At 49.9% G+C, this 9,428-nt stretch overlaps 1 protein-coding gene across 1 annotated transcript in view; it reads left to right on the top strand.

Moving 5' to 3' along the window:
- The first annotated feature begins 284 nt into the window (after positions 1-284).
- Shank2 (SH3 and multiple ankyrin repeat domains 2) overlaps positions 285-9,428 on the top strand; it is a 432,981-nt gene continuing 423,837 nt past the window's right edge. The window contains exon 1 of the mRNA XM_028771108.1: positions 285-385. The gene's annotated coding sequence lies outside the window, so the exon portion shown is untranslated. The remainder of the gene's footprint in view (positions 386-9,428) is intronic.

Raw genomic sequence — 9,428 nt, 5'->3', positions numbered from 1 at the left:
TCGAGTTACTCAAGTTTCCCTGGCAACTTTCGCTCGGGCATCCCTCCTCCGGCGCAGCGGGCAGCTCCTCCCGCGCGCCCGGGGACCCAGGCGCCTTCCCTGTGTCGCCAGGCCGCGCAGCCCTGGGTACCTGGTAACCGGGAGGGCTCCGGAAGACGCAGACGCAGACCCAGGCCACGCCCTCGCCCCCTGGGCGGGGGGCCTCTGAGAAAGCGAGCAGGTGCGACCCCGGTGACATCATCCTGTAAACTTCGTCTAGAGCTCAGAGTGCTTGCAGAACCAGTGGTGGACTTCGTTGCCAGGATGCTGTGGTCGCGCGGAACTCGGCTTCCTGGGTTCCAAGGGTATAGGGCATCCGCTGGACCTCATCACTGGGGTGTGTAGGGTGAGTCTCCCTTAACCTCTCAGACCCGTCGTGGAGGGTGAGGATATCCAGGGAAACTGGTCTCCTCAGTTCAGAGGGCGCCAAGATTGCCTTCAAACTGCAGCTGGAGTGTAGTTAGGATGGGCTTCCATGCACCTTCCCACCCATTTGCAGAAAGTGCAAGGGGTTGCAACGTTAAGCGCTCTAGCTGTTCAGCTCCAAGTGAGTGGGGCACTGCGAGGTTTTTGGGTCTAGGGGGCGCCAGGTGGGCGAGAGACTTATTCTAGTGACCACTTTTTTGTTGGCTGGGCTTTAAAAAGGGCTGTAGGTTGTTCCATCTGAGAAAGTACCTTGAACCCACGGGTGCGGGGGTGGGGGGGGTGGTGTCTCAGGGACTTTTCCAATCAGTGGCTTATAGATCGCTTGCAGGCACAGTCCTGGAAGCCTTCAGAGAACATCTGGAATTAGTGATTTGCTAGTGAAAATTTGAGGTAGTAAATTAGGTAGGTGTGTGACCTCTTTCTTTCGGAACTGAAGTTCGAACGTTAATGAGGTCAACCAGCTAATTAAGCCGAGCTTCAGCAGGCAGAGATAATTTTGGAAGTCTGGATTGGAGAGTGGCTTGTGACCGACCTCTAACTGGGATTGTACCCTGGACCTTGCTGACCTGACAAGTAGAGGTTTTGCAGGTGGGTCACCAACTGCAGGCTCAGCCTTGATCCAGGTCCCAGGGGCCAGCACCCTGCAGGCTGTCTAGTGTGTGGCATGCTTACAAGGGCCCCTGGAGGTGCCTTGTTTGGAAACATTCCAACCACTTGTAGGTGATACTAGGCTGTGTCTGATGGAGATTGAAACCTTTTTGCTGCAGTTGAAGCGAGCTGAGAAAGATCGTGGACACTGATGATAAGTGGAGGAGACTGGTAGCCAGGAATGGAAGGAGGAACCAGGAAGTCACCTAGTCGTAAAGTGGGCAAGAAGGCTAGAGCTGGCTTCATAGAGGCTGGAAGTCACAACTGCCAGGGGTGCAGTGTTTTCAAGGAAATGGAACCCATGGTTTGTATTGGGAATTTTTACAAGAAGGAGGAACTAGGTGGCCAACTAGGTATCTTTGGGCCCCTGTGTCAGGAGGCTGGAATACAAAAGAAGGTGTTGCCCAGGGACCCTGACCACAGTCCTTGGTGAACTGGGACTGACAGGGAATCTCTCCCTGGTATCTCAAGTGATTTCACAGGGAAAAAAAAGTGCCTCGCTTGTAATCAAGTCACTCATTTATTTAACCGATCTCAGGCTCCATCACAGCCATGATTGTGAGAAGGCTACTTGGTCCAGGTGTGGGATTGGGGTGCTATCGAGAACACTGGGTCACGGTGGGGGGATGCCGAGATGTGAGGAGATTCAGCTGGACCCTGTGAAGGAGTTGGGGACAGCACGGAATTTTATATTCCCTTGTGAGGAAGAAAGTGTGAGAGAAGAGAATTCTGGGAGTTGCCCCGATCTTCAGGAAAGCAGCCCTTGAGATGGAGCTGGAGAGAAAGCAAGCTGATGACATCTGTGCTTTGTTTCCGATTACTTAAGAGTCCTAAGCGTAGAGTTCTGGGGTCTCTGCAGGCTCCAGAGAGCAATGGGGGTGGCTTGTCCAAAAGGGGCTTTGTGTAGGACCCTACAAATGTCATAGACACCAAGCAAGGCTACACTCTCCCTGCTGACCCCTTTCCTGATGCCAGAGGGCTTGCAGCCTCAATGGCTCCTTAGGGCAGCAGGGAGGTCCAGCCGTAGCAGCCTGTTTAAACTGGCATTTTGACCTCTTCAGGGCCCTTACCTGTGGCTGTGACCCCCATGGGAGGTAACCTTGAGGAGGTTCATGCCCATGACCAAACTTCTTGCTGATCTCCTGACCCTCTTGGTCAGGACAGAAGTGGAGATTCATACACAGACCTATCTTTTTTCTCTTTGGAGCCCCTAAGCTCTTCACCTGGGCATTGGTATGTGGATGTCAGAAGAATGTGAACAGATTGAGAGATGGTAGCCTGGAATTCCTTCTTCTAACCTTGTGACATTTGGTCTGGGCACAGAAGCTAACCAGCCCACCCCAAGGAGAAAGCTGCCATCTTCTGTGGGCCGGAGATGAGCCAGATATTTAGCCCTGTTTTCTGTGCTATTTCATTAAAATAAGCTGAACAGATCTCATCTGGGGGTCTGCTGCTGGATGTCAGGCCTGGAGCTGGATGCAGGTTGCTACTCTTGGGACTTCTGGGCTGGTGGTGGAGACAGGATGGTTACATGTGGCTATTGGGTGCTGTAGAACACAGAGAAACCCCTGATTGTTATGAAGGGGACAGTACAAACCACCCAGAAGAACGAGATGACTGTATTCTCTGGCTTGGGCCAGGCCTTACCACAGCTGAGGATGACTATAGATCACCTAGGTCCTGGGGACTGCCACTCAGCAGCTGTGGAGTGGACAAAGCAAGCTGTCCTGAACACCGCTTTCCTAGATAGCTTTATTATGCTTTTGCTGATGTCTTATGCTTATGTCTGTTGTCCTAGAACCACCCTCCTCCCGGATGCTGGAGGGTGGCCTGACTTCTGTTCCCTTTTCCAGGCCAGTAGCCTGAGGCTCTGGAGAGGTGCCACTTGCCCATGGTTCCCACAGGTAGTGAATGAGGAGCCCCGTTTGTACCTTGGGCAGCCCCAGGGAGCTCAGCCCACATTCCCACACCCTGCCAGAGCTAAACACACACCACCCAGCGGGAAGTGCCACCAGAATGTGGGAGAAAATTAGTTGTCTTATTCCTGTGGTGTGAAATTGAGTTAGTGGGCGAAAAGCCGAAGTTTCTGAGCAGGCGTCTTGATAGGATGTGCATTTTTATCATTGTTGAAAACAGATTCTCAGAGCCATTTGACATGGCTCATGGGGTCCACTATGGCTCTGGTGGGAACATTCAGGTGTCTGAGTTGCAGCTTGCCTCTGATAGGAGCCTTCCTCCTTATCAAGAGGATGTCCTAGGCTTAATCAGGAAGGGGCACGATATGTCCCTCCTGGTACGCAGAGCCTGTTCAGGGTGGGCAGTCTGATGCCTGGTCCTAGGGACAGGCCAGCTGCAGCATATAGCACTTCCTGGGAGATTAAGCTCTTAAAAGCCTTTGGGGGCAGTGGGGGTCAATGGGTAGTAGCAGTAAGTAGAGAGCTCTCTGATTGGCTGCCAGATGTCTCTTCCAAGCAGAAAACTAGCACAGGCAGATGGAGTAATTCTCTGAAAACTGCCTATGTTTGTTTGATGTGCTTTTCCTAGCTCAGTTCTTGGGCTCCATGAGGCCATGGGTTTGACAGATTCTCAGGCTATGTCTGTAGATTACATATGATGAACCTCAGGGGTGCAGGCGGGCTCCTACCTGCTTCCTTGTGTTGAACACCCTGGGATTCTCCTGCAGGAGTTCCAAGAATTCACTTTGAGAAACTTAAAGTTTTTAGTGGGGAAGATGGTTGAATCAAGCCATGAGATGCTTAGCTTAGAGCCTCCCCCTGGAAGACTCCCCCCAGATGCATCCATTAGGGATAAAACCTCTGCACACTTACAGTGGCCCTGCTGCGCTGGGGCCAGGTCTCTCTAAAAAGCATTTTTCCTCTTTTCTCCATTTTTTTTCTCTAAAAGCATCACTTTTATTAAAACCTACATATTGTATCCTCCCATTTTCTAACTGTTTTCCTTTGAGGATTCCTATACCCGGCAAAGTTAGAGCAAATCACATGGTAACCCTGCTATACCATCTCACATTCTGCCTTTAACTCTTGGTTAGAGTTCTCGAACATTATGTGAGTCTTTATCTAAATCTTTCTTCACAGTTTACATGTTTTCAGTGGATGCTGGTTTGTCTTTGATGTTGTGGTTCTTGATAATCAAGAATGACTGTTGGCAGCCGGGCGGTGGTGGCGCACACCTTTAATCCCAGCACTTGGGAGGCAGAGGCAGGCGGATTTCTGAGTTTGAGAGTTCGAGGCTAGTCTGGTCTACAGAGTGAGTTCCAGGACAGCCAGGGCTACACAGAGAAACCCTATCTCGAAAAAACAAAACAAAACAAAACAAAAAAGAATGACTGTTGGCTAACTCTGTTATAACACCCAAGCATTGCAATCTATCATAGCCCAGCATGGCTCAATCCCTAATCCACTAAGACACATGGATGAGCTTTACAGAGCTGTTAGTATTCCTGACATTTTTGGAAGGTGCTGGGGATTCGTACTTAGGTCTTTGATGGTGCTGAGCAAATGTTCCACTGAACCATGTCCCTAGTCTCTTACTGGGGGATTCTAAGCAGGTGACCTCCTATTGAGCTATGCCCCAGCCCCTCACTGGGGGATTCTAGGCTTGTGTCCTCCCACTGAGCCATGCCCCAGTGCCTTACTGGGGATTATAGGCAATCATTCTCCCCTGGAGTCACGTCTCAAGCCTTTATTCTTTATGTGACTGTTTCTGCCAAAGAATTTTCATCTAATGTGATATGTTTTATGCTCCTGGGTCTTTTATTAATTAACCTAGCAACTCATCAGCAAAAAAAGCAAAAGTATATAAATGGATGTTTTAAAGATTTCCTGTGACCTTAGTCACAGTCTGTGAAAGTCACTTGTGGATTGAGATAGTAGGATAGTGTCCGCTGATCCTGGCTGACCAGGTGCCTTAAAGACACCACAGATATTTAGACATGGGGAGGGAAAATGTGTGAGTGGAAATGTGCTTCCCTGAGAAGATGTGGGTAGCTTGGTGTTTTGATGAGGACCATCACCAGATCAACCCTTTGGTAGCCAGAGGTCACCACTTGGGTATGTGACCTTCCCCAAAAGGTCTGGAATGTCTTTCATTTGTAAAATAGTAGGAGCCTTTGGGAAAGGGCTGTAGGAAGGAGTCACCCTGTCTTAGTTTCACTGCTGTGAACAGATACCATGACCAAGGCAACTCTTATAAGCACAACATTTAATTGGGGCTGGCTTACAGGTTCAGAGGCTCAGTCCATTATCATCAAGGTGGGAACATGGCAGCATCCAGGCAGGCATGGTGCCGGAGGAGCTGAGAGTTCTACGTCTTCATCTGAATGCTGCTAGCAGATTACTGATTTCTAGGCAGCTAGGATGAGGGACTTAAGCCTATACTCATAGTGACACACCTACTCCAACAAGGCCGCATCTCCTAATAGTGCCACTCCCTGGGCCAAGCAGATACAAACCACCACACACGCCAATGGTCAATGAGCTATTTCTGGAAGGACTTTGTGTCCCTACAGGGTGAAAGTCACCGCTTAAGTTTGCAGGATTAAAAAAAAAATCCTGCAGAGGCGTGTGTGTGTGTGTGTGTGTGTGTGTGTGTGTACATAGGTGTGTTTATATGTGTGGAGGTCAGAGGTCAATCTCAGGTAATATCCTCAGGAATACTGTCCACCTGTTTTGAGACAGGGTCTGTCATTGGCCTGGAGCTCAACAAGGGGGCTAAACTGTCTGGTGAGTTCCAGGGCTTCTCCTGTCTATACCTCTCCAGTGCTGGGATTACATGCATGTTTCAGGCATTTTAACATGACTTTTTGGTATTGAACTCAGAGTCTTCTGCTTGCAAATGCTTTACAGGCTAAGCCATCTCCCCAGCTCCTAAGTTGGCAAAATGCATTTCACCTGCATCTGTGTTCATCTGGGTAAGGTGACTCCTAGGTAAAGGCAGTGACAGTGTCTAACTAGTGAGCTTTACACACGTGTAGCCTCTTAGCCTGGAGCCTCATTATTGCTTTGGGATTTGAGGGTGTCCTGGTCCCAACTTTGCAGGACTGAAGAATAGCCTGGTCTCTGGATACAAAGCTTGGGCTCTGCTGTCCAGCCTGACAGGCAGTTTGTGAGCTTGGAGCCTCAGCTTTGCAGAGAAATCCAATCCCAGGTCATTTCTATGGGGAGAAGGGTGCTCAGAAAGGACACAGGGGACTGCCCCTGTGGTTTCCCCAAAGTATGCAAGACTTGGGTACTCCTGTTAGGGGATTCCTGCCTCAATAATAGACATCACTCTTCCCTTAGCTGTGGCAGGTTGCTCTGTGTGTCACCCCTCACACCTCCTCAATTCCCAGCAGTAGGGTCTGGCAAGCTATCAGGATCTGTCCCATCTATCGGCTGCACCTGGTGTCAGGTCCCTGGGGATGAAGTGCCAGGCATCCAGACTCCAGACTTTGTCTCTCTCAAATGTCACTCAGCAATAAGAAGCCAGTGAACCCTTCCAGCTGCTGCTCTTCCTTCCAGCCAGCCTGCCTCCATCTTCATGAGATCAGCTATGCCAGCTATCCTCATCAGGATGGGGCCTGCCAACTGTAGACATTCCTGATTAGAAGGAGAGTGTCTTAGGGTTTCTATTGCTGTGAAGACACCATGACCACAGCAGTTCTTATGAAGGAAAACATTTAATTAGAGCTGGCTTACAGTTCAGAGGGTTAGTCCCTTATTATCATGACAGGAAGCCTGACAGCAAGCAGGCAGACATGGTGCCTGAGAGGTAGCTGAGAGAGTTCTACATCCAGATCAGCAGGCAGCAGGAAGAGAGAGTGACACTGGACCTGGCTTGAGCTTCTGAAACCTCAAAGCCCACCTCCAAGGACACACGTCTTCCAATAAGGCCACACCTACTCCAATAAGGCCATACCTCTCAATAGTGCTACTCCCTAATAGCCTGTGGGGGCCGTTTTTATTCAAACCACCACATAGGGGATAAGGGCCACTGGATCTTTGCTTGAATAATTTGGTTACTCCTCCCTGCCAATTCTGTCTTAATTGTGTGTGTCTTGGTATCTCGGGGAGAAGCTAGAGTATATAGGTCAAGGGAGGCTAGGGAAAGGGGACTCCATCTGCACAGCTGTGGGGAAGGTACCATCCTTGGTGGATAAGACTTTCCAGTGTGGCTAACCTGAGATCCTTCATGCGTCTGCCAATAACCCCTTCCCCATTCTGTGTCAGTGACCCCAGTGAACCCATTGGTTCCTTGGGGTATTCTTTGGTGGACTTGAATTTTGGTTTGTCCTTAGGACCTTAAGAGAGTAGACACTGTTCACATCTTCCCCTAAGGGAGGAATTTTAACAACACTTGTCCTCAGAGGCCTTGGAGACCCCGCAGCTAGACACTCTGGCCCAGAAGTGACGGGTATCCCCACCAGAGGCCTAGACCTTGTGCAACTCAGGCTGGCATTTCCAGGATGTTTACTGAAGCTGGGAGCAGGAGGGCATGGGGGTGAATGGCCGTGGGTAAACAGTGAACAAACCCAGAGTCCACAAGCAGCTGAAAGGGACATTCCTGGAGTCTTAACGGGGGCCTGGTTTTGTTGTTAATAATTCTCTACACACAAGGACAAATGCCTCACTCCTGTTTCTGGAGCTCCTTGAAGGGAGAGGCAGAAACCCTCTCTGTATTTCCCCCACCAATGTCTAATTCAGAGGTAGCCCATTCTGATTCTTTGGGGGTCCTGTTGGGGAGTGTCGTCTCAGCCTCCCTGGCTTTAAGTGGCTCATGCTGCGTGGCTGTGGGTTTTCTGTCTTGCCTGGGCTGTACCCTCCTCTAATCTGTTCTGTTCCTTTTGAGATGACTTGCTTTTGATAAGGTTTGGGGTATGAAGAGAGTTCAGGTGAGGGGGGTTGAGATGTGTATTTCAAAGAACTGGGCCACTTAACCCTGAGGCTGCAACACATATAATGGCTTCCAGTTTGGCTTCAGTAACAGGGAGATGGCTTCCTATGGAGGCAGCTTCATCCTTAGCTCGTCTTGGACAGAGTTAACTAGGTCACTACGTTAGCTACTTCTCTCATTGCTGAGACAAACACCGGACATGTGAGACTGAAGGCTCACAGAGTGAGGATGCAGTGGATTGTGGCAGAGAAGGCATGGTGGCAGGTGCACGAGGCAGACCGTCATAGCCAGGAAGCAGACAGATGAGCAGTGGTGTGTAGAAGTCAAGTCCCTTTTCTTCCTCTCAGCCCCATGCTCCAGAAATAAGACTCAGACTCAAATTATATTTACAAATACCTTAACCATATTCCTAGGCCTTTTTCTTATTAGATCATAACTAAAACAATCTGCTTATTTTAATGTATATTTTGCCAGGTAGCTGGTTACCTATGCTTAGGTGCTATGTGCCTGTCGTCACATCTTCCAGGAGAATCTTCCCGCACCTAGCTCTTTTTTTTTTCCTAGACAGGGTTTCTCTGTGTAGCCCTGGCTGTCCTGGAACTCACTCTGTAGACCAGGCTGGCCTCAAACTCAGAAATCCAGCTGCCTCTGCCTCCCAAGTGTTGGGATTAAAGGCGTGCACCACCACTGTCCGGCAGCCATAGGCTTTTAAATTGACAGGTGATGCACCCATACAGTATACAAATATTCTCTGAACACTGGTGCTCAGCTCCCTCTCTCATTTCTGTTCGGTGCAGGACCCCAGCCCACGGACTGGTGCTGCCAACACTCAGGGTGGCTCCTCTCATCTGTTAACCTAACTGTGAAACGCTCTCACAGGCACGCTAGGTGATTCTAGATACTGTCAAGCTGACAGTATTAACCCTCACAGGCCTGGTTTCACAGGATGCGCCCTCCTTCTTCTTAGGGCAGGCAGGGTCATCTCAGGTCAAAGGAGCCCTCCAGGTTGGTTCCTTCATTTCTCTCTTTCCTGGGCCTTCACAGTGGCCAGACAGGGAAGGTAATCATGATATTGTGTGGAGAGTTCTTGGTTGTTCAGTACCACGCCATCTTCATCCCAGCCTGGAGAAGACGGGCTCCATGACACCTTCTTCCATCTTCTGGGGGAGTAGACAGAGGCAGAGAACACCAAATGTGACAAAGGTTCCATGGCTGGCATAGGGCCAGGCAGCCACCACTTACTCCATCGTGAGGAGCCACCTGTTAGCCCTTCATCAGTGCAGGTCACTTCCTGGGGAGACCTGCTGGCTTGCCTTTCAGTTTCTAATTTGAAGGGAGCATTATGATTCTCAAACTTAGGGCCAAGGGACTTGGGGTTTTGGGGCCCTTTTGGCCTCTTACAACAGGATTCAGGGGCCCAGAGA

The sequence above is a fragment of the Grammomys surdaster genome, unplaced genomic scaffold (assembly GCF_004785775.1).
Source record: "Grammomys surdaster isolate TR1022 unplaced genomic scaffold, NIH_TR_1.0 205, whole genome shotgun sequence".
NCBI lineage: Eukaryota > Metazoa > Chordata > Mammalia > Rodentia > Muridae > Grammomys > Grammomys surdaster.
Note: the sequence above shows the minus strand (reverse complement) of the source record. Positions and strands in the feature narration are given on the sequence as shown.